The 24710-nt window shown below is 43.3% G+C and overlaps 1 protein-coding gene across 5 annotated transcripts in view; it reads left to right on the top strand.

The window, feature by feature from the left end:
• TANC1 (tetratricopeptide repeat, ankyrin repeat and coiled-coil containing 1) overlaps positions 1 to 24710 on the top strand; it is a 235264-nt gene that overhangs the window by 8448 nt on the left and 202106 nt on the right. The gene's annotated exons all lie outside the window — the stretch shown is intronic.

Here is a 24710-nt window from a genome sequence, read left to right as displayed (position 1 = left end):
GTCACTTTATTCCAAAGCAGTTTTGTCTGCCCTCATATGCGTTGCCTGCAGTTACGCATTGCCCTTCTTTTATGTGGGAACACTGGCATGGGTGAACATGGAAAGCTCCATGGGATGGTGCTACAAAGATATTACTGGACCATCCTAGCAGGTGTAGTGAGTTCAAAGGAGAGTCTCCTCTCCTTGTGGAATAATAGGAAAGGCCTGGAGGATGATATGTATGAAGATCTAAATGCCTATGGACAGTTAGCTGTCTGCAAGTACCCCCAAGCAAAATCATGTGTGATAGTCCCTGTGGTAGGGTCTGGCCTGAGCATCCCCACTGAGAGACAGGAGGTGAGGGACACCACACTGCTCAGCTGAATCAAATTATTTATGCCGACATTCTCTCCATGGTAAGGATAATTGAGGGTTGACAGGTTGTCAGCTTTCAAATTGAGCCATGTTAGATATATGTTATGATGGAAAACAGGCGTCTCTCCAGGGTTTTGAGGGTCAGATGACGGAATGTATATGAAAGGGTTTTGAATGTTGTGAATTACTTCCTAGATGCCAGGGAGACATCAAATTTGATTCTTTCCTTGTAGTAGTGACTTCTAGCTTAGATTTCTCTGTTAGCCATTTTTGTGTTCTTTTAAGTGAATTTCCAAAGGATTTTTTAAAAGTATTGGGGAATAGGACACAGTTTTTCTCAAATGAACTACAGATATCTCAAAGCTTGCTATAAAACTTTTAGCCGTGGAGTAAGTAGAATTTGTGGTAAGGTGAATTTGTCTTGGGATTTAGTTGTTCACGTACCCATAGGATCCGTTTATAAGAATGGGACCACTTCTGGTGCATAAAGATGGAAATCTGGGGGTCTCTGAGGTAAGTTATTAGGAACCCTTAAGTACCACCTGAAGGACTGTGAAAGAGTTTTGATTTGAGGTTATGTTTTGTTCTGTTTTGTGGTTTTTTTCTGTGAAGCCAGTTACTTATTTTGAGGAGTCTCTGGAGAGGGTTTGGGGAGGGACCCTTTGAAATATCTCAAGATACTTTTGAAAGTGAAAACTAGGTGTGGTTTGAAACTTAAGAATTTGAAATCTATTCCATTGTAGATTTCCAAGAAAGTGGATGTGAATAAGTGAAATTTAAGTCCACTTGAGGGAAATTTTCCAGTAGCAATTTCATATTACAGAAAGAGTATGACATAAATTAAAGCATGTTAACTTAAAGAGTAAATATAATAATTTATCGACTCAAAAGACAGAAGAGGTGAGCGGCTCCTAAGTTGCAAATAGATGCAGTTGTGAATATTTGATTATTCAGGATTCTTGAAGCTTGCACGTGACTTAGGAGAACCTTACCTCAGGGTGGTTTATCTAGATAAGGCAGCAGTTCCCAAAGTGGGTTCCACGGAAATGGACTCTCAGGAAATTAATAGACATTATGCAGGGAAGCAAGGTTTTATGTTCAAATAAGCAGGAAGATCTGGGGTAACAAAAGTAAAACAGGTGTTTTTGTTTTTAACTGCAGGACTTTTGAGCATCCTTATTTCTAATGTTCATTCTCTACCTCCTTGAAGGGAAACAGAGGAGTTAGTATTTCCCAAGTGCATTGAATTGTAGAAGCTTTTTTTGAAGAGCATCTTTTAGCGAAGACAATGTTGGGTTAATTTGCCAAAATATTTTAAAGCAAATCCCAGGCATCATATAATTTCAGCTGACAAATTTTAGTATGCATTTCTAACTAAAGACTTAAGGACAAAAATCACCACCTCATTATCACTTTTAATAAAATTAACAGTAATTTCTTACTGTTATCTAATTGTCCTCCAAATGTCATTTGTCACCATTTCTGTTTTGTGGAACCAGGATTCAGTCAAGGGTTACATATTGCACTGTGGGTTGTTGCTTTTGTCCCTGTAGTTTTTTAAATATAGAAAAATACCACCTCCTCCCTCCCTCTGCTGACTTTCAGCAGAGAACTTGTAGGATGTACCATATCTGAATTTGTTTCCTTGTGTTGGTGTTTACCTTGTTCGTTTGTCATCTGTATTTTCTGTAAACTAGAGGCTTTCCTTTAATCTAAAGGCACGTTTAGATTCAGGTTGAATATTTTTCGCAAGAATAGCTCCTAGACTGTGCTTTTTTCTCCTTATGATTTGGGAGCAGGCAATTTAATTTAGCAATTCATAAGTCGCTTTCTTTAAAATATAAAGAAGTAATGGGGGCTTTCCTGGTGACGCAGTGGGTAAGAATCCGCCTGCCAGTGCAGGGAACACGGGTTCACACCCTGGTCTGGGAAGATCCCACATGCCACGGAGCAACTAAGCCTGTGCGCCACAACTACTTAGCCTGCGCTCTAGAGCCCACGAGCCACAACTACTGAACCCATGAGCACAGCTACTGAAGCCCGTGCGCCTAGAGCCCCTGCTCCGCAACAAGAGAAGCCACAACAATGAGAGGCCGGCGCACTGCAACGAAGAGTAGCCCCCGTTCGCCGCAACTAGAGAAAGCCCATGCGCCGCAACAAAGGCCCAAAGCAGCCAAAAATAAATAAAATAAAATAAATTTATAAAAAAAAAAAAAGAAGTAATGGCTTAGAGTTTGTTTGGAAATTTATTAATATATCGTGGGGGAGGGGTGCAAGTTCAATTTATTCCAGTTGTGGTTGGAAACACCATGGTATTCTGAATAGTTGACCTGGTTAAATGGGTATAAGTTTTCAGTATATCTTAAGACTATAAATCATGTGACTCTTGGGTAAAATGGCTTGAGTGTTAAACATTTCTGGTGGTAGAATTTTATTCAGAATGACAAGTTACCTGAGTTATAATGGTAAAACACTGTTCTATAAAGATTTATTTCTAAATACATTAATTTAGGAATATGCATTAATTCTACCTCTATTCGATAAATTTTAACAGAATATTTTTCTGATAAATGCTTATGCTGATTTCAAGTACAGCCATAAATCTAAATACACCCTCAGGGTGATAATTTTATATGTACATTGTCTTGGAAACCCAGACATGTAAATAAAAGTTTGTATCATAACTGACTTTGCTAACTTAATTTGATATTTAAGTTTTTTCCCTTGAGATCTTTCCAAGTGCTTGTTGTATGTCTGGGAAAAATCACACTTAAAGGCGTTTTGTATGTCTTAATGAAGAATATCATGGTATATATAAAGTAGCTTTGATGGACGGAAGCCATCATTGGCAGTTCCTAGCATATTCTTATGTTTACTGCTTAGTGGGCAGGGATACTATTTTATACATTACAACTTGCCTGTTGTGAATAATAAGGTGCCTTGGACAGAGTAGTGCTTTGTACCTATAGTAGTACACTAAAAATATACACATGTACACTGCTTTTTTCTCCTCCTTTTTAAAAAATACAAATATATAGGAGATAGTGAAAAAAGCATGATCTTTGAAGCCAGATGAACCATGGGTAGTTTACTGGACCTCTGTCGCTTTGTCTGTAAAATGGAATAGTAATTCCTGTTTTATAAGGTTCGTGCCAAGACGAAAGGTGAGAACCTACACAAAATATTTCAGCTGGCCAAAAAGTTCGTTCGGGCGTTCTGTAACATCTGACATACATAGCTATACATAGCAGTGTGCTTGGCTCATAGGTGCCCCAAACAGGTCCTTTTCTCCTTTCTCCTCTTAACCCTATTTTTATTTTTAAAAATTTTATTCATTTATTTATTTATGGCTGCATTGGGTCTTTGTGCGCGGGCTTTCTCTAGTTGCGGTGAGCCGGGGCTATTCTCCATTGCGGTGCGTAGGCTTCTCATTGCGGTGGCTTCTCTCGTTGCCGAGCACGGGCTTAGTTGGTCCGCGGCATGGGGGATCTTCCCGGATCAGGACTTGAATCCGTGTCCCCTGCATTGGCAGGCGGATTCTTAACCACTGTGCCACCAGGGAAGCTCCTTAACCCAATTTTTAAATTCAGCTTTCTGGATCAGTAATTGAATGGAAGTTTCTGTTTGTTCTGAGGGTTTTAAAAATTGCTAACTTTAAGGTACTTGTTACAGAAGTCCAGATAAGAGCTTGATTTCAAGATAACCTTTATGCATAATTTCTCAGTTGCTTATATTAAAATAGTGAGACGTTTATATGAAATGTTTTGAACAAACAAGTGGGACATTTTTAGATGGTAATATATAGAGGAGAAGGAACCAGAGAATAAAATGGGTATTTTATTATTGCCATGAGGATATTGCTAACAAACCTTCTGGTTTTAATGAAAGTCAGTATTTAAAAAGTCCATTTATTTACTAAGCCTGTGAGAACATGAGATGCTCCGCACACTTATGTAGAGTTTTGCTGGAGTGCGGTTTAGAATGAGAAACTTTATTTTATTTAGATGGAGTAAGTCTGTAGTGCCGCACTCAAGTCCTACGTGTGGTTTGTTTATGAACAGGGCCACCGCCAATGTGGAGCGCAGTCTTCCCTTCAGAGGAGAGGCATCGGTGCTTCCCTGAAGGGCCCCGAATCCTCACGAGGGGGGAGGACTCTCTTTGCTGGCTTGTGCCCTATTAAAGACTCATGGAAGGGAGAATTAATATGATTAATTCTGATGATGTTCGAGGCCTGAGTTAGCGGGAGGAAGAATATGAAAGTCAGTTGAATACCTTTTAACGTGGATTTAGGGTGCATTAGCTCTTATAACATTCGCAAAAACTTTTCAGAGTGCTGTTGTTGTTATCATTTTGCAGACAAGGAAGCGGGCTACGTTTGAACAGCCTACGTTTTGAACGGCAGAAGTCAAGGAACAGCTTGGAGGTTGCTTAAATAGGCATTTATGGGTGAAGTGAGATACGTTTTCTTGTATCAGGTGTTTTCTAAGTCTTGGGGCATTTGGCTTTGTTAATGGCTTGTGGAAGAAGAGGTCTCACGAAGACAAGGGTGCACGCTGCTCCCTGCCCTGGTAGTACCTGTTCTGTGAGAATGACCTTGATTCCCTGAGGCCACTCAAGTTCAGCTGCACTGGAGCTTTTTTTTTTTTCTTTTTTTTTCACTGGAGCTTTTTTACACTTCTTTTTTCCTGCCGTGAAGTAACAGTTTGTTTATCCCTTCCTTTCTGAAATGTTTTGTTTAAGCAAGAAGGACTCCTTAAATTGTCCAGCTCCACGTACAAAAGTCAAGCCAGGAGGAATCAAAGAGCGTGATTGCCCCTCCCGTCGTGGAAACAGTGATGAGATACCATTTTTAGAGGGATAGTGATTGAGTTCTAAGCTGATGGGATTTATAGGCATTTGACCTTGACAGGGCTTTTTTTTTTTTTTTTGCTTTCTTCATTAAGAGCAGTCTTAGCTAGCTCAGAGAATATAATATCCTTAGGAGTTTTAGAAGTAAAAAGTTACCATGAAGGTGTTAACTGTTTGACAAATTCGAAACTGTTTGCACTTGTCAAAGGGTGGCGGAAGTCTTGCATTAATTTTTCCAACAAATATTTCTTGAGGGCTGTCATTGTGCCTTTCTGAGTTTGAAGCCCAGCTCTGTGTCAGTCTGAGGAGACAAGTGCATGCAGAGTACAAATGTTAGAGAGACACGTGCGCAGCGGGAGCCAGGAGGAGGAAGGGGAGGAGGAGTTGGAGCTGGGGAAGGCTTCAGGGCGGAGGTGGAGGATGCCTAGCCCTTTGCCAGGTGGGGAAGAGAGTGAGGGGCTTTCTATGAAGGGCGCCTGCTGAGCAGAGGCTGGGAGGCATGAAAATACAAGTCATGTTTGGGGTGTTGTTACTAGAACAGATGGCGCCTGGCATTTGGGTACAGTGGCAGGGAGGGGAGAGCCAGATTGCAAAAGGCCTTGCTTGCCAGGCAAAGAAGTACGGACTTGATCCTATGCAGCCAGTGATAGCTGTCAAAGGCTTTAAAGCAGGGAGATGATGAAATCAGAGCCGTGTGTTGGAGAAAAGCTTGGGTGGCAGCAGTGTGGAGGAGAGGCTGGCGCGGGGACAGATGGGTGGCAGGGCTCTCTGTTATGAGGCTTTTGAAGTAGGTCAGGTGAAAGATGATGTTCGGGGCCTGAGTTAACGGGAGGAAGAATATGAAAGTCAGTTGAATACCTTTTAACGTGGATTTAGGGTGCGTTAGCTCATATAACATTCGCAGAAACTTTTCAGAGTGCTGTTGTCGTCATCCTCGTTTTGCAGACAAGGAAACGGGCTCAGCCAAGATTTGAACTCAGGTTGCCGGTCCTCTGTCACCATGCTTTTAGAACAGGGATGAGAACACAGAACGTGTGCATGGAGAGATGATTTTTGCAGTGGAGTGGAAGCTGCTTCCAGAACAGAAAAGGAATACTTGGCAGCTGACTGAAGGTAGAGAGCAAGGCCGCTTCCAGGCTGGGCAGCAAGCTGGGGACGATGAATGATACCGGGAACCGAGAACTCTCTCAGGACGGGAGGGGCAGGTTCAGGGCCCCTCTGGGATACCCAGCTGGAAATGCCCAGTGGGCAGTAGGAAATTTGGTTCTTGAAGCAGCATCCCCGCCTCCCTGTAGAAACTCCTTCACGTCCCCTGGGTGGGCTTGGAGTAGAACTTCTGTGGGTGGAGATAGGTAACAGCTTCTACTCCCGTAACCCCTAGTTCCAAACATAGCAATTACCTGGGGCACTTACGCTAAATGCACATTTCCAGGCCTGCCCACAGGTGGTATTTCAGTAGGTCTGGAGTGGGGTTTGGCAGTTACATTTGTATCAAGACCTTGGGATGAGTGAGGAAGGGTGCAACAGGATCATACTTTTGAGAATGTTTGGCTGTGAATGGTCTAGGCTGTCTTTTAATTTTACTTCTATCACAGAGCTTTTGAGAGCTCTTTAAACAGCATGACGCTGATCTCTGGTGAAAAGCAACATCTAGGAGAATTGCTTGTTTTTAGGAACTTATGTACATTCATATTTAATTCTGTTAAGGATGCTTTTTTAGTTATTTGGATTAATACTCAAAAGTAGCAAGCCCTCAAAATTAGGTTTGTTTTTGCTTATTTATTTATTTATTTTTGCGGTACGCGGGTCTCTCACGGTTGTGGCCTCTCCCGTTGCGGAGCACAGGCTCCGGACTTGCAGGCCCAGCGGCCATGGGTCACAGGCGCAGCCGCTCCGCGGCATGTGGGATCTTCCCGGACCAGGACACAAACCCGCGTCCCCTGCATCAGCAGGTGGACTCCCAACCACTGCGCCACCAGGGAAGCCCTGTTTTTGCCTTTTAAGTGGACCTTTGGCAAGAAATTTCTAGTGAAATTAGTTTCTGAGTATTTTTCTTGCTTATGAAAAATAGGTTGGAGGAGGGAACCTGGGATGTAGAGAGTGAGGAATAATAGCATGGGGTTCTTGGTTTGCCTGGGTGTGGCCTAGGTTGTCACAGATAAAAAAGTCACTGAATTGGGGATCTGAGGTACAGCATGGTGACTATAATTAACAGTACTATATTATAGATTTGAAAGTTGTCAAGAAAGTAGATCTTAAATGTTATCACCACACACAGCCGCAAGTGGTAATTACGTGAGGGGATGGAGGTATGAACTAACCTTAATGTGGTAATCATTTTGCAATACTGTATATGTGTGTCTAATCATCACGTTGTATGCCTTAAACTTACATACATATCAATGATATCTCAATAAAGCTGGGGAAAAAAAGTCACTGAAAGGGACTGAACTCTTTGAAATCTGGGTTTTAAACCCAATCAACCCGCCAGTTATTACACTATTTGCTTGTTATTAGTCCTGACTCCAGCCTGGATCCCTCTCCCCTTCTTCTCTGTCAGTTGGGTCTTTTCTTTTTTTCCTATTGAGATAGAATTGACATGTAACATGTTAGTTTGAGGTGTGCAACAGAATGATCCAGCATTTGTAGATGCTGTGAAATGATCACCACAGTAAGTCTAGTTAACATCCATCACCACACATAGCTACAGTTTTTTTTTCCCTTGTAAGGAGAACTTTTAAGATCTATTCTCTTGACAACTTTCAAATATACAATACAGTATCATTAACTGTAGTCACCATGCTGTACATTATATCCCCAGGACTTATTTCATAACTACAAGTTTTACCTTTTGGCCACCTTCACTGACTTCCCCCCCTTTCCTCCCCCCAGAGCCCCTCCACCCCCTACCCCTGTCTTATCTTTTTTTGGTACATGAGACTTTGAAGCCAGACAGACTGGGTTCAAGTCCCAGCTCAGCCCCTTAACATCAGTGTGACCCTGGGCCGATTACCTAGCCTTCCTGAGCTTGTTTTCTGTGACTTTGGAATGCTGGTACTTTTGAAGGTTGTTTTGGGAATTGAGTGACATGAGTCCAAACACCTGGACCCAAACCCAGCCATACTCCCTAACCATGGGAGGGAGGTTGAGGAGTGGAGATGTGCTTCAGTCAGCACACCACAAGTGCCTACTCACTACACTGGGCAGTATATTCAGGGCTGACTGCCCAGTGCGTTTCCTTACAGCCCTTACCTACCTTATTGCACCTTTCCTCCAGAGTCAGGAGGCATTCTTGTTTGGGTGTGGCTGATGATATGCCAGAAAGGGTTTTTTTGGTTTTTGTTTTCAGCCTGTGTGTCTTTTTTGCTGGTGTCTGGTTGCCCTTGGGATAAGTTTTGCTTCTTTGTCTCCCCTAGTGAACAAGGTTTGGGTTCATTGACTGCTGCTGATTGGTTCATACTTCTCCTGTGTGGGAGGGAGGAGCTGCCTCCTCTGGTTTTCCCACCTTTGCTAAATGCCATTTACTACTTCCTGTGTTAATTAGGGGGCTTCTCAGTTGCCTTTCCTTAGTACCCATCCTGGTGGAGGGAATGGGAGGGGGCCCACTTGCTCTCTGGTTGATTTCTTCTGTCACTGGATAGATGCCAGTGAGCCCTTAACTTTGTGCCAGTCTGGTAAGTGCTTATTCTTAAATTACCTACTTTCATTTTCTTAAAGACCTTAAGAGGAAGTAGGTATTCTTACTCTGCCCGGTTTGGAGGGTCCATATCTGGCCCCAGGTCTCATAGCAGGTTAACAGGACCCTGGTACCTACTCCTGCAGTGCTGCCCTTCTCTCCCACCTCTTGCCCATGATAGGTGTAGCTATCTGTTGGTAGCTGCCAGTCAACTTTTTTTTTTTTCTTTTTAAAAAAAATTTGTTTATTTATTTATTTTTGGCTGTGTTGGGTCTTCATTTCCATGCGTGGGCTTTCTCTGGTTGTGGCAAGCGGGGCCCACTCTTCATTGCGGTGCGCTGGCCTCTCACTATCGCGGCCTCTCTTGTTGCGGAGCACAGGCTCCAGACGCGCAGGCTCAGTTAATTGTGGCTCATGGGCCCAGTTGCTCCGCAGCATGTGGGATCTTCCCAGACCAGGGCTCGAACCCATGTCCCCTGCATTGGCAGGTGGATTCTGAACCACTGCGCCACCAAGGAAGCCCAGAACCAGTCAACCTTTAAATCCTTTAGGAGTGTTGGTTCAAAGGTCAGTTTTAGTAAGTGGTCTGGAGACTTAGATGATGCAGTGTTGGGGAGTGGGGAGAAATTTGGGACAAACCAACAGTGCTCACAGGGAGAGCAAGCTGGTGGGATTAAGTGGGGATATTGCAGCTGCTTAAGTCTGCTTGTTCTCATTTTGAATGGCTCCTGAAAGACTCAGCCTGGGTGTGCTAAGTGCATATTTGTGGATGCTGTAGACAAGATTTGCTTGTTCATAACCCTTTTGTTTTTTTGCCATTTTAGTCCTACATTATAGATTGCTTTTGGCTGATTTCTTTTGGAGGGGGGAACCACAGTGCCCTTAGATTATCCACAGTGTTAATTAACATGTCCTACCCTTAGGGACTGCTCATTTGACCTCTCCGCTTAACTTCCAGCATCCAAACATGTAGAAGAAGAGCATAATGGAGAGATCAGTGATTCTGGAGTAAAGTAGACTTTGTTTCAAATTTCAGCTCTCCATTAATGCCCTTGGACAAATTTCGTAACTTCAGGGCCCTCAGTTTCTTCATCTGTAAAATGGGGATCATTGTACCCAGTGAGAAATAACGTTCGTACCGTACATCTTGGTAGGGCTTGGTACCTACCAAGCCCTCTTACCGAGGTAAGAGGTGTTCAGAAGTTTCCTTATTCATTTCAGTTTGATTCAATGGGTATTAAATACAATTAGTGTTCTAGACTTTGTACTAAACTCCAGCAGTTACAGAGATCAGTAAGAGGTGGTTTCTGTCCTGGGGAGCTTAAATTCTAGTGGTCAGGGCTGATGCATAGACATTCATCATGAAGCGGTTAGGTGCCAAGACCCAGGCTACGGCAGGAACCGAGCACAGGAGCATTTCCTCTGCCTTGAGGGCTGGGAAATCCTTTCCTTCTTGAAGGAGGTTATGCCCAAGCCCTGACTTAAAGGACTGAGTAAGAATTAACCAAGCAAAGGAATGTGGGATGGGTTGCAGCCAAAGCAACAGCATAAGCAATGGATGGACGGAGTATCTGGGAGAAGTGCGTGCAGCCTGGGTTTGGCTGGAAGCAGGAAGTACAGGGAAAGGAGCCCCGAGAGCCTGGTGTCTGTGAAGGTGCTGGCAGGCCTGGTATGCTGGCTGAAGAGCTTAGAAGACATAAAATTTGCTAGGATGGAGAATCCAATGTAAGGGAAAAGAATTATGTAGGTAGTGGTTGATAGTTTTGTCAGACATTTTCATAGTGTAGAGTCTGATGCATTCTGGTGTGTCCATGCAATAAAGTGATCTGCAGATGTTAAAAGACCGAGGTAGGTTTGTTTGTGCTCTGAAGGAAAAACTTACAAGAATATTACTAAATGAAAAATAAATGCATTGGGCATCTTTGGAAGTGTATATGTATTAATAAGTGACTACTTACAGCAGCTGCCTGTGGGAGGGAGCTGGGGGGCTGGGATAGACGACAGTCTTGCATTTTACTGCAGACCCTTTGGTACTGTTTGGCCATTTTCCCACATGTACCCATTTCTTTATAAAAAAGAAAATACTGTAAAGAAATGACTGATGCTGTACATTATCAGGTGAGCTGGAAACCAAGTGGCAGAGTGTAAAAATAACTTGTGTTAGGGCACTGTAATGCCATTATGCGGAATGCTAGATTATTTCATGCTCTGACAATAATACCATTCATGGGGGGTTTTAGAGCTTCCCACTTTCACATACATTTTTTCAGTCAGAGTTAATCACTTCCATCTGTGCTCTCCTAGCAATTAAAATACTTTAAGAATTATAAATGTTAAATGATGCTCTGTAAAGGTTGGGAAAGGGGAGAAAAGAATATTATGTGCTTTTAATACGACATCCATGACTTTATTCCCTTGCTTTCTTTGCATATGCCTTTGTAAAAAATATAATTGTAACTAAAATATACATTTACTTAGAGGCTTTTCTGTTCAGTGTGATTTCGTGCGTTTCCCAGGTGTTGTGTCATTGTTCTCCTTGCCTTTTTGGATGGCTGCTATTTTGTGGTACACCGTGACTCATTTACCCGTGGCCCCTTGAATCACTCATGCTCCTGTGTGCTCTCCTAGCTGTGCTGGTTTTCTGGGTTGATGTTCATTTTTCCTATACCCTTGGAGCTGGGGTGGCCTCTTGTCACCAGTGCAGGGCATAGGGAAAGTGCTATTTTTGAAGGAATAGAGGTTCCTTTTGGGCTTTGCAGCAGCATTTTGAGATAGAGATGGTAGATATGGGTAGTTTACAGCCAAGGAAAGAGACTCGGTAAGCAGTCTTCCCAGAGTCACACAGCAGCTACCTGTAAGTGGCTGAATTCAACCTTGAATTCAGTTCTCCTAACACCAGCCCAGCAGTCTTTCTACTGGTCCTGAAATCAGAATTTTCAGCAGGTCTTGCTGGGGGAAGAGGTGGTTGGGTTCCATTGAGAGTAAGTGAGTGAACAGATTTTTGACCTTTGCAAGAAATTTAATTGCTGTACTGTGTGTTCTGGTGACGGGTGAACTGGGTTCACACCCCACTAGCATCTTTTTTTTTTTTTTTTTTTTGAGGTATGCAGGCCTTTCACTGTTGTGGCCTCTCCCGCTGCGGAGCACAGGCTCCAGATGCGCAGGCTCAGCGGCCATGGCTCACGGGCCCAGCCGCTCCGCAGCATGTGGGATCTTCCCGGACCGGGGCACGAACCCGTGTCCCCTGCATCGGTAGGCGGACTCTCAACCACTGCGCCACCAGGGAAGCCCCCAGTAGCATCTTTGACACAGTGTATGGCCTTGGGCAAGTTACTTAACATATCTGGGCATTAGTTTCTCATCAGTTAGACTCCCCCCACAGGGTTATCCTAATACACGTAAGCCTTTTAAGATGTCACTTGGCATAGGGTAGGAGCTCACTAAATGCTAATAGAACTTTTTTTCCTGTTGGTTTGATGAAAAAGAATAATACCAGTGTTGGTAAGGGTGATGGGGAAATGAGTACTGTCATACAGTGTTGGTAGAATAAATGGGGACATCTCTTCTGGAGGGTAACCTGTCAGTGTGCTAATTTAAAGCATGACAACTCTTTGACCCAGAAATTCCAGCACCGGAAATTTATACTAAGGAAATAATTGTACAAACACATAAAGTTATATAGATTTTCATTGCAGTATTGCTTAATAGCAAAAAAAAATTGGGAAAACCAAATGTTTACCTCAAAAGGAGCTTGGTGAAAACTTGGTCACCCATACAATGGAATAACGAGCCCTTTTATACATGGTGAGGGGAAGCTGAGTGGAGTGGTGTTGAAAGATGTCTTCTGTCTACTGTTAAGTTGAAAAATAGGCCACAGAATAGTATGTATGCTATAACCACATTTATGCTTTTTTTTTTCCCTTCAAAGTATGTATTATGTAACTGTTTGACACATTTAAGGGTCTACTATGTACAGGTTCTAAGCTGGGCCCCTTTAAATGTGTTGGTGTACATAGAAAACAAGTGTGGAAGATCTTTGGATGGTAGGGTTGACAATTTTCCTTAGTTAAAAAATTAGTTTACACCATATTTTTCATTATTTGTTACTTTTACAATCTGTATTAAAAAAGAAATCTTCAAAAAAATAAGAACATCAGCATTTCCTTTCTCTCCACCTCCAAATTTCAACCCTTAAGCTTTCTTGTTAATTAAAAAAATTAATTACTAAAGTTTTATTCTGGTTTGCCTAAAGAGAAGACATTGTCTTTTGTCCTGAAATCTCTTTTACTCTGTAACAAACAGCATTTGAGTGCTTCCTGTGTGAATGAATATGCTGTTTGGCAGTGATACTCCAAACATCTTCAGTGTGTATTTGACAGCGTCACTCCAAAGCATTTAAAGAGAGCTTAAGAAATTAAATCATTTTAATATGGAAAACGTTTCAGGTGGTTTGGGCAAAGTGACTCTCGTATACCTGACATACTTGGTTTTAACCTTCTAGGGGGATTTCTATCTCAGGACAACAGAGATTAAACTATCAATGGGTCCTAACCTTTTATATTTCATGGTTTATAGATCACAGAATAGAACTTTTGTTTTGCAACTAATGGTAGGAGGAGAACCTCTTTTTGTGGGGAGGGGAGAGTAAGTGGAAGGGGAGGAGAAGGGCTATAGAGAGGAAGAGGGTAATATATTTTAGAATACAAACTAGATTCGTCCTCATTGAGAATGAAAAAGGTCAATCTTAACGTTCATGGCTCAATTTGAGGTCTTCATATTGCAAAAAAGTTGAGTTTTTAATATTTTAGACATGCCATCATTTAAAAAAAAATGACAACTTGTAATCGAGTTGATTTATTTGTGGGCTTTGTAATATTTATATTATTTTGCTAAATCATAAGTGGTTAACTTTATTGCATTGGGGCTTGAAAATACGCTTTAGATTTTTAAATTGAATTCTTGGCATCATATATGAATTATATTGTAATAGAACTATTTTGAGAGAAAACTGAACAGATATCTCTCTTTTGTAAACGAGTGATACTGAAGGTATGTTTAAGTCTGCTTTTGAGGTTTGTTGAAACACATGACACCACTCCAAGTGAAAGATGACGGGCTTGGAGCTGGATGGAGCTGAGCGTGAATTGAAGTTTTGCCATTTCCAAACTGAGTGGCCATTTACAAGACTAATCCTTGCCTTGCTGGTTGTGAAGACTAAGAGATAACTTGTGTAAAACATCTGCTGCCTTGTCTAGTTAAGTGTTAACCAAATACTTGTTCCTCCTGAGCTCTTAGAGTTGAGATGCGGATTCTCTGGGTGTGTGGCCCTGCATTTGTAGAAGGTTGTCCTATAGCTCTTTCTGTGTTTACACCTGTGTGTGATCTGGTCTTGGAGGTGGCTGGCAGGTGAGAACAGTGTTGTGCCTTGGAAAGTTACAACAAGCTGAAAGTTAGTCATTGCCGCCATTGACCTTTTCAGTGTAATGGATGGTTACTATGTGTTTACTTGTGTTGTTCTATTTTAAAAAGCACTTTTGGGCTTCATAGTGGCGCAGTGGTTAAGAATCTGCCTGCCAATGCAGGAGACACGGGTTCGAGCCTTGGTCTGGGAAGATCCCACATGCCGCAGAGCAACTAAGCCCGTGTGCCACAACTACTGAGCCCGCATGCCACAACTAGTGAAGCCCGCACGCCTAGAGCCCGTGCTCCGCAACAAGAGAAGCCACCACAATGAGAAGCCCACGCACTGCAATGAAGAGTAACCCCCGCTCGCCTCAACTAGAGAAAGCCCGCGTGTAGCAACGAAGACCCAACGCAGCCAGAAATAAATAAAAGCACTTTTTATAGGGATAGAGTGTAAATTCCACTTTAAAAATGTTAATCTTTGAAAACCCAGAGCTAGGCCCCTGTTATCAGCCACTTGAGTGTTATCCAATCTGCTATAGGCTAACCAGATCCCGTTAGGTAATCCTGCCTCACTCCCTGCAAGCCCTTTGCCAAGAGGGCGGGACACTTTAACCGGAAGCTCCCGCTGTGGCTGTCATTTCTTAAGGTCTTCCTTGGGTTTTTATGGAATGGGATGAGAAAACTTCCAGGTGGGTGGGTAGATTTATTAATACCTGTCCCCATTCACACTGCCTCCTTCCTTCCCCCATTTAGATCTTTCCTGTCCTTGAAGGCTCTGTCCAAGCCCCACATTTCTCGGGATGCTTCCCAGACAGCTCTCCAGTCCACTCTTGTACTTCTGTCTGTAGTGGACGTATTAGCACAGGCACCACTGTCCTCACCTTCTTTATGTTAGTCTCAGATTATAGGTGACCTGAGGGCATGCACCAACCGTGCTTTTTGCTCCCTTTTCTTTGGTCCTTACCTGATGTGGAACTCCAGTAGATAACTCCTGATTTTGTTTCTTCCTCTTTGTCTGGTCCAGCACCTTATGTCTTGGAAGAATCCTTTGTAAAGTTTCCCATGTAGCAAACAATCTTCTCTCCTTTAATTTTAATTAAAAAAGAAGACAGAAAGGAACTTAAAAAAATAATTTTTTGGTATGTTCTTCCTTCAGTGTTTTTTCTTTGCACAGACGTACATGTATATGATAGATGTGTTAAACGATATGCTGTCCTTTTTATTACATAGTTTGCCATTTTTAGATACACACACATAAGGTACATATTATCTCATATTAGTATATATTTAACAAGTGATTTCTAATGATTGCATGTAATTCATATTCCAGCCTATAGGTATAATATAATTTTATATTTTATAATGTAGTATAATTTAAAACTATTTACTTATTATTGAATTTTAAAATTTATTTATTTATTTATTTTTGGCTGTGTTGGGTCTTCGTTTCTGTGCGAGGGCTTTCCCTAGTTGTGGCAAGCGGGGGCCACTCTTCATTGCGGTGCGCAGGCCTCTCACTGTCGCAGCCTCTCTTGTTGTGGAGCACAGGCTCCAGACGCGCAGGCTCAGTAGTTGTGGCTCACGGGCCCAGTTGCTCCGTGGCTTGTGGGATCTTCCCAGACCAGGGCTCGAACCCGTATCCCCTGCATTGGCAGGCAGATTCTCAACCACTGCGCCACCAGGGAAGCCCTTTTATTGAATTTTAAATAACACTGCAATGAACATTCTTCCTCTGCAGTTTTATTCTCTAGCAATTAAACTGTTACAGTCAATTTAGCATAGTAGTTTTAAAAAATAAATTCATAGAATCTGTTCATTTTATTAGTATCTGAGTAATCACTGTGGTTCAGGATTATTATAGGTGTTGTGGTATACACTCAGATATAAGTACTAAAGTACTAAGGATAAAATAAAATATGTATACCAATAGAAAGTGATGTCAAGTATTTAAGTAGACTATTTATTTAGATTGGCACTAAGGAACTTATGCAGACAACCTGTGTCCATCAGTGGATGATGGATTTTAAAAATGTGATATATATACACAATAGAATAATATTCAGCCTTAAAAAACGAAGGAAGTTCTGTTATTTGCGAGAACACGGGTAAACCTGGAGGGCATTATGCTAAGTGAAATAAGCTAGATAGAGAAAAACACTGCATGGTGTCATTGATATGTGGAATCATTAAAAAAAAGAAAAGAAAAAAGGTTGAGCTTGTAGAATGAGACTAGAAAAGTGGTTGGTGGGGACGAGGGAAATAGAGTTTGGTAGAAGGGTACAAGTTTTCAGTTATAAGGTGAATAAGGTCTGAGGATCCAATGGCAACTATAGTTGACAACACTGTATTGTATAATTGAAATTTGCTAAGAGAGCAGAACTTACATGTTCTCACCAAAAAAAAAAAAAGTAAATATGTGAGATGATAGGTGTGTTAATTAACTTGGGTGGGGGGGAATCCTTTCACAATGTCTATGTACATCAAAACATGACCTTGTGCACTGGAACTACCTTACATAATTTTGTCAGTTATACCTCAGTAAAGCCCGAAAAGAAAAAGAACTTTATGTAGGAAATGTATACGAATTAAAAACAGAAACCTGGAGGGTGTGTGGGCGTGTGTCCCAGGGTGAATGCAGACTTTGGCAAAAGAATCTCCCTGTATTACAACTGTATGGCATAACCTCACTGAAGGGGGCAAGGACAAAAAGGCGTGAACCTAAGTAACTTTGGAAAATGGTGTTTTGACTAGACACTGTAAGGCTAAAGACAAACAGTACGTCAACAGTGTACTCTAGTTGGTAAGGTTGTTTCTCATGGGAGCACAGGTTAACAATTCTGAAATGTATTCAGGGGTCAAACGAAGAAATAAATGGATAGTGGAAGGTGGAGCCAGATTTCCCACCGTTGGAGAGAGAATTTACAGATAAGCAAGGGCAGAAGGCTGCCGGGAACCATGCAGTACTGGATTAGAGTTGGAGACATCACTGTGAACTCAGTATGAACATATGTTTAGCTTCATATAGATAGGTGAGTGTGCATATGTGGGTTAGTATACATACGTGTATTTTCTAGATCTGTTCGCTGAGAGGGCTTGGAAACAATGACACCCCAGTAGCCACAGTATACCCAGGTCTTGGTTTCTAAATACCATTCTTCAATAAAAGTAATCAGGACTTCTTGGAGAAATGGATAATTATAGGTCTAGAGCATCTTGTATTACCAGAAAATAAGGAAATGCTCAAAAAGCCAAGGCTGGGGCATGCCAAAGGACATAGGAGCCAACCTCAAAGAGCTCCTAATAGCCAAAGCTGGAACAACTTGAGCAACAAAATAAATAGAGCGGTACTGCATGGTAACCCAAAGATTAAAGTAAATATACACAAGCTGTGTAGGGAAAAGAGGTGTCCTCCTTATAGAAGAATTCCAGATGGTTTATGTAGATACTTACCCCTTCAGGAGCGGGGGCTTCATTTCCCCCAGCTCTTGAGTGTGGGCTGAATTTAGTGACTTGCTTCTAAGGAACAGATTATAGAAAGAATGAAAAGGGAAATTTACAGTGGAGAAAACTCAAACACTACCTTAACCAAATAATCAGGTTGATATCACCAGTGGTCATGCTGAGAGCATGCACCCTTAATATGATGTGATGAGAAAGACAACTTCCCTCCAATGGTTCCCACTTCAGAACCCATCACCCCAGTCTAACTCTGAGAAAAAACATCAGACAAATCCGAATTGAGGGATATAATACACAGTACCTGCCCAGTATTCTCCAAAACCATCAAGGTTATGAAAAACAAGGGAAGACTGAGAAAATGTGACCGACCAGAGGAGACTAGGGAGATAGGATGAGTAATTTGCAAAGTGGGATCCTGGATATGGATCCTGGAATGGAAAGAGGACATTAGTGGGAAAGTTGGTGAAACACAAACACAGGTGAAGTCTGGAATTCAGTTAATTTTCCAGAAAGGCACTAAAAACATTTCCCTCCAACATTTCATTAAGAAAATACTCACATGCCAAAGAGAAGTTGAAAGAAATGTATAGTGAACGTACCCACCACCTAGATTCTACAATTAGGATTTTGTGGCCTTTGCTTTATTACATACCTACCTATCAACCCACCTTATTCTTACAGATATTTCAGAGTAAGCTGTAACGATCAGTACGTGTAACCCCCTCTTCCACAACAACAACAAAAACCCAAAACCTGTTTAAAATGTAATTTCTGCCAAGGTTATGGTCTGTCGCCTACCAGGCACTCACAGTTAACATTATGTCTGTGGTTGTGCTCTGTGGAGAACAGAGGCGGATGAAAAGTTGGGAGGTTGCAGGTTACGGATGCACTTTCAGAGGTGATCATGGATGTGTGTGATTCGGGGACCATGCTTGACTGAAGTAGACCTGTGCTAGCGGGCACTGGGGTGTTGGGGGGCAGTCTGTGAGCATCCAGGAATAGCAGCTGGTTTCGTGCCACGTGTTTTCAGTACCTCAAATGGTGTTAACCAATGTGGGAAGCTTTCAGGGGCTGGAAGGAATGGCACGTCTGGACTGGGACTGTTGTATAATGCCTGAGCATTTATGTGGGGAGAGCCCAAGGCCCCCCTCCCCATGCCATTCTCCCCTCCCCTCTGGCCCCTGGGAAAATAAATAGAGCGGGAAGAGAGAGGCTTTCCCTCTGGATGGGGGTAGGAGGGCTGATCAGCTCATCAATCAGAAGAGTGTGTAATTATGCGGAAAGGACAGAAATCACTCCCTGAAAACCACAGACTTGGAGATTTGCCCAGAAGAGAACCTTACAGCTGCTAACAGTAACCCTATTCAGCTTGGGTGCATAATGATTTTAAAACTAATCAGGAACCAAGGCCAGAGCTGGGGACAAACACAAATATCTTGTTGACAGAGCAAACGTCTAGATTTTGTCGGATAGGAAGTTGCTGAGGAAGGCCAGAGTGATGTAATGGTGTGCACCAAGCTTTCATCCTGAAACAGATGGGCCCCTGAGGTACCATCTGCAGTGCCCGGGGGCCGTTTGAAATCACTTCCTATAAATTAAATCATCGTTAAGTTAGTATCAAGAAATTAGTATGGAAGCCCTACCTGAAGTGAAACTAGACAAAGGAAGGAAATTTCCACTGGAGTTACTTGCTTCCTCTTCCTTCCTTGCCCTACAATAGACCCAAGACTTATTATTTTGGTCAACTCTCTTGTTTAGTACTTGAATCTCATTGCCTCCCCCAAATAGCCGTCCAAAGTAAACTTCCCTTTCCCTTCTTAAGCACGGACAACTGTACTTATCCCTACCTAAGCCAGTGTCAGCTGGATACTTTTCATAAACCGTCTTGCTATTTTAGGTTTTCTGTTTCAGTTGAGGAGGAAGTAGTGTTTTGTTTCTGGTTCTTTCTTTTATCAAAGGAATATTTGTTCTGGGCAGGCAGGGGGAAGGGACGCTTCTTAGTCTAGATCAGAGGAAGAAAATATATGGCATCATATGTAAGTGACTGATCACAACTCTTAATTGGTGCTGTTTCTAATAAAACATTTAATAAAACACTTCAGAGCAGAAAGCAGGATCTGTTGCCCTTATCCTTTGATTTATTCAGCAGTTATTGCTACCCCTATGTGCCAGGCACTGAGAATGTGCAATGGGCCATGTACCTCTGTCTCAGGGAGAGACACAGTCAGAAGAAATGGCAATGTGAAGTTTGTTGAGGTGTGTGTGGAATATTACAGGAATCGGAGGAGTCTGGGGAGACTTCTTGGAGGAGGTGATTTTTGAGCAGCATCTTAAGGAAGTAGCGAGGTGCGGTGGCGGTTGGGTGGAGGGGTCACAAGCTGAGGTGTGGAAGGTAAACAGTGGGGAACAAAGTAGGTAAGTGTGAGGTAGGTGGAGCACAGGAGGGTGTTTGTAGCAGAGGCTGGTGCAAAGGTTGATTGGGAATTAGAGTGAAGAGGAGAGGCCGGGGGAGGCGCATGTGGATACATTGGTGGGTAAAGAACAGGGGCAGGAAATTGGGGTGTTAGCATAGCAAGCCTGCTCTTTTGGGTTTCTGGGTGAAGTGGGAGGAAAGCTAGAGCAGGGTTGAGAAGAATGGTGATCAAAGTTTGAGATAGTTGCTTGGGGAATGGGAGGGGCTTTTTTGGGTAGAGATATTCAAGTGTAGTGGCGTGTGGCGTGTCTCCATGCGAGGGGCCACTTCTCTTTGGGGACTTTTAGGCCTAGGGCATAGGTGTGGAGAAGCTGAGTAGTGGTGTGGATTCCCATTGATGTGGCCAGAGAAGAGGGGTGCAGAGCATCGAGGGTGCTGGCGAGGGGGCTGGGTCAGAAGATCACCCTCAATGCAGAAAGAGGCACACCCAGGGACATTGGAGAACAAGTACCCTGGGGATGAGGGGGTGTGAGAGCTGGAGGGACAGAAGGTTGTGGTCACCGGCAAGAGCAATGAATTGTGCCCTCTGACTCTGAGTTGTGGCCCTGGGAATGACGTAGACTCTGGTCCACTAGAGTCCCAGGATCAGAGGCTCAAGTGCAGTGATGGTGATAGTAACTGCTGTCACGTCCTAATGCTGTGTGCTAGGCACTGCTCTAAGTGCTGTGAACTGTTAATTCAACAACTTCATGATGAAGTAGTATTATTCCCATTAATAGGTGAGGCAACTAAGCCCAGAGAGGTTAAGGTGTGACTCAGTGTCACACAGTTAATAATTGATGGATTCCAATCCAGGTTGTACAAGTACCTCCCCCACCCCCGACCCATCTGCTCTCATTCATTCCTTTGGGAGCTGGCTGTTGGCTGAAGAGATGATTGTGAACTGAGCCCCTCCCCTTTTGCCTGGTGAAGTTACCAAAAATAGGTAGGTGACAGCTGAGAATTGGGGTGGAGGGTTGGTATGACTGTGAGTGGTGACAGCCTCAAAGGAGGATGAATTTTTTACATGGGATTGGAAGAGAAGCCCTCCGCCAGCACCTCCCAGTAGAGAGGGGCCCTGTCCAAGGCGGGGAAGGGGGGATGGGGAGTGAGTGTTTAATGGATACAGAGTTGTAGTTTGGGAAGCTGAGAAAGTTCTGGAGATGGATGGTGGTGAAGGTTGCACAGCAATTTGAATGTACTTAGTGCCACTGAAGTGTACACTTAAAAATGGCTAAAATGGTAAAGTTCATGTTGTGTTTATTTTACCACCATGAAAAATAAAAAGGTGCGGGGGGAGGGAGAAAATGATCATCACTACCATTTATGATTTTCCTGGTACAAAACGGGCACTTATTTCATATTTGAAAGTGTGCGGGGATTTTGCTAAATGTTTTATGTGTATTTTTCATTTAATCCTCACTTTCTGAGATAGGTAAACCCTGCTGTACTGATGATGAATCTCAGGTTTGAAGACATTAAACATCTCCCATCCAGAAAACGGCAGAGGCTGGGCACTGCCAGATCCACTGACTCTAAAACCCTTGCCAGTAATCCCTAGGGAATTTAACAATGGAAAGAAGGTTCCAGAGACTGGGTGGAGAGGGAGAGGGAAGGGGTTGTAGGTAGAGGGAGGACTGGAATAGGGAAAATGCTGGATGAGGAAAGGAGGGTGGGGGATGGGAGAGAGGCCCGTGGGGATGAGAGGTCGGATGTGGGGATGCGAGGACTTGCATGTCCAGATCAGGCATGAGCTGTGATGGAACTGATGGGAAGTCCAGGTAACTCTGACCTGGTCTCAGGAGGGGTTTGGGGGCTACAGAGAAGCATAAGGGCCCAGTGTACCTGCCATCTATAGACAGTCTTTTTTTTTTTTTTTTTTTTTTTTGCGGTACGCGGGCCTCTGTTGTGGCCTCTCCCGTTGCGGAGCACAAGCTCCGGACGCGCAGGCTCAGCGGCCATGGCTCACGGGCCCAGCCGCTCCGCGGCATGTGGGATCTTCCTGGGCCGGGGCACAAACCCGCGTCCCCTGCATCGGCAGGCGGACTGTCAACCACTGCACCACCAGGGAAGCCCTTATAGACACTCTTGTAGGCAGCAGGCTCTTCCCAGATTGGGACCTGCGGTGGGAGGAGCTGGAGATATGGACAGTACAGAGTTGGGGCTCAGCCCATACCCCTGTTCTCATCCCCTCCCTCCCCCACTTCCCTCCTTCCCTCCTTCCCTCCCCCTCCTCTCCCTCCCTCCCCCTCCTCTCCCTCCCTCCCCCTCTCCTCCCTCTCTCTCTTCCTCCCCTCCTTCCTTCCTTCCTTCCTTCCTTCCTTCCTATTGCCTGTTGAGTCTAAGTCTGCAACCTGATGTTGAATTTCAGTGCATGAATTTGGGGAGGAGGAGGCTGCGGGGGTGAGGAGGATTGGCTGTGTTTCTGATGCTGACAGAGCAAATACCAAGGGTGAGGTCAAATCACGGCCAACTACCTGGCCAACCAGCAAACTGCAAAGATTGTGCTGCAGATTTTTTAATGGAATGGGGTGAAACATATATATTAAGAAATAGATTTTACCTGGCTCTTCAGGAAGTTTTTGAGGTTGTAACCTAAACACCTAAGGCGCATCCTGTCTTCAGTGGTGGCCGGTGGCATTTGTGACCTTCACCCCGCCCCTGCCCCGGGTGGAGATGCGGGGCCTGACTCAGATATTTGGATTTAGCCAGGTGTTTGTGAAGTGATCTAAGCTGTTTATAAGGGAAGTGCTCTCCTGAGAGTTCCTGTTATCATTTTACTTTATGTGTTTACTTTGGATTCAGCAGAATTCATTTATTCTCCTGCTGGTGGTTTTAGATTCTGTGCTGAAAGACAGGCTGCTTTCTGTGCATGGCGACTGTGGCTAGCATGGCCTGTGATTATATAATAATTTTGAATAAGTAAAGAGATGTTCTCATGGCAGGTCTTGTAAGGGCAGTCTGGAAGCTGACATCATGAGGGATTAAGTTGCACTGCAGTGAAAATTTGCAGCTGTCAGAGGTGCAGCAGCACATCAGCTATAGCCTCCAGGTGTAAATAGACCTTCATCAGCATCATTGAAAAGTCCTGGGAAGACCCAAAGCACAGCGGCATGCTGTCCATCAAAAGTCATTTGCAGAATCTTGTTCCTGGCAGTGATATGTTTTATCCCCAGTAGCTGGCTGGATCTATAGCACTTTGCAACAGTTCTTTTCAAGGAAAGGTAGAGTTTATATGCTTGCTGGTACCAAATTCTGATGAATTATTTTACTTTTCTGCCCTTTTTCTCTTGCTAAGAAACATTTGGGGGCTAGGTAAAATAAGGCAAATGGGAATTTATTTTAACATGAAAGTAGGACTAAGATAATGATAACTAAGGTGATCCTTAGTTTTGAGAAATAATGATGACTGACAGGAGGCACAGTTATCTTCTGGGCCAGGTGCCATCCGGATATTACCTAATCGGCTTCTTGAGAACATGATCTTGTCTTTTGTTCACAGAGTATCCCCCAGCCCAGAACAGTGTCTGGCACAGAGTAGGCACTTCGGTGAGTGAGCTCAAGGCAGATAAGGATTCTGCATCACAGGGTAGTTAAGTTGCCTGCCCAAGGCCACACCATTAATAAATGGGATTCCTTGACAATAGGTAGATGAAGAAAGTGAAAGGCACAGAGAATCATGATTAGTCTTCAGAACTTTCACTGAAAATATTATTTATTATGGTTTTAGAGGTGTCTTGAGTTTTCCAAAAGAAAATTTCTCCATCTATTATTAATAATTAACTTTATTAAAAATAAATATGACATAATTTTTTTTTCTTTTTGTGGTACACGGGCCTCTCACTGTTGTGGCCTCTCCCGTTGTGGAGCACAGGCTCTGGACGTGCAGGCTCAGCGGCCATGGCTCACGGGCCCAGCCGCTCCGCAGCATGTGGGAATCTTACTGGACCGGGGCATGAACCCGTGTCCCCTGCATCGGCAGGCGGACTCTCAACCACTGCGCCACCAGGGAAGCCCGACGTAATTTTATAATTATAATATTATGAGGATTAAATGAGAAAGAAGTTAGAACAGTGCCTGTACTTTGTAAAGCGCCATATGTGTGAAAATTTGCCTTGGGTGTCATTTATCTTTTAAAGGATGTTTGATCATTTATTTGGTTTTAATTTTGAAGTAAAGATAAAATTTTTCTTTAACTATGGAGAGTGTCTTTAAGAGTAGACCTGAATGAGAAAATATAATTCAGAGATATAATAGGAAAGCCAAGAGTGAGGTCTGATTTTAGTAATGAGAATATTGTTACCATCTAAATACTACATGAGGGGCTTCCCTGGTGGCACAGTGGTTACGAATCCGCCTGCCAATGCAGGGGACACCGATTCTAGCCCTGGTCAGGGAAGATCCCACATGCCGCGGAGCAACTAAGTTCCTGTGCCACAACTACTGAAGCCCATGCTCTGCAACAAGAGAAGCCACCACAGTGAGAAGCCCGCGCACCACAATGAAGAGTAGCCC

Source organism: Phocoena sinus, chromosome 7 (assembly GCF_008692025.1).
Source record: "Phocoena sinus isolate mPhoSin1 chromosome 7, mPhoSin1.pri, whole genome shotgun sequence".
NCBI lineage: Eukaryota > Metazoa > Chordata > Mammalia > Artiodactyla > Phocoenidae > Phocoena > Phocoena sinus.
The sequence above is the reverse complement of the archived record's forward strand: the minus strand, read 5'-3'. Positions and strand labels throughout refer to the sequence as shown.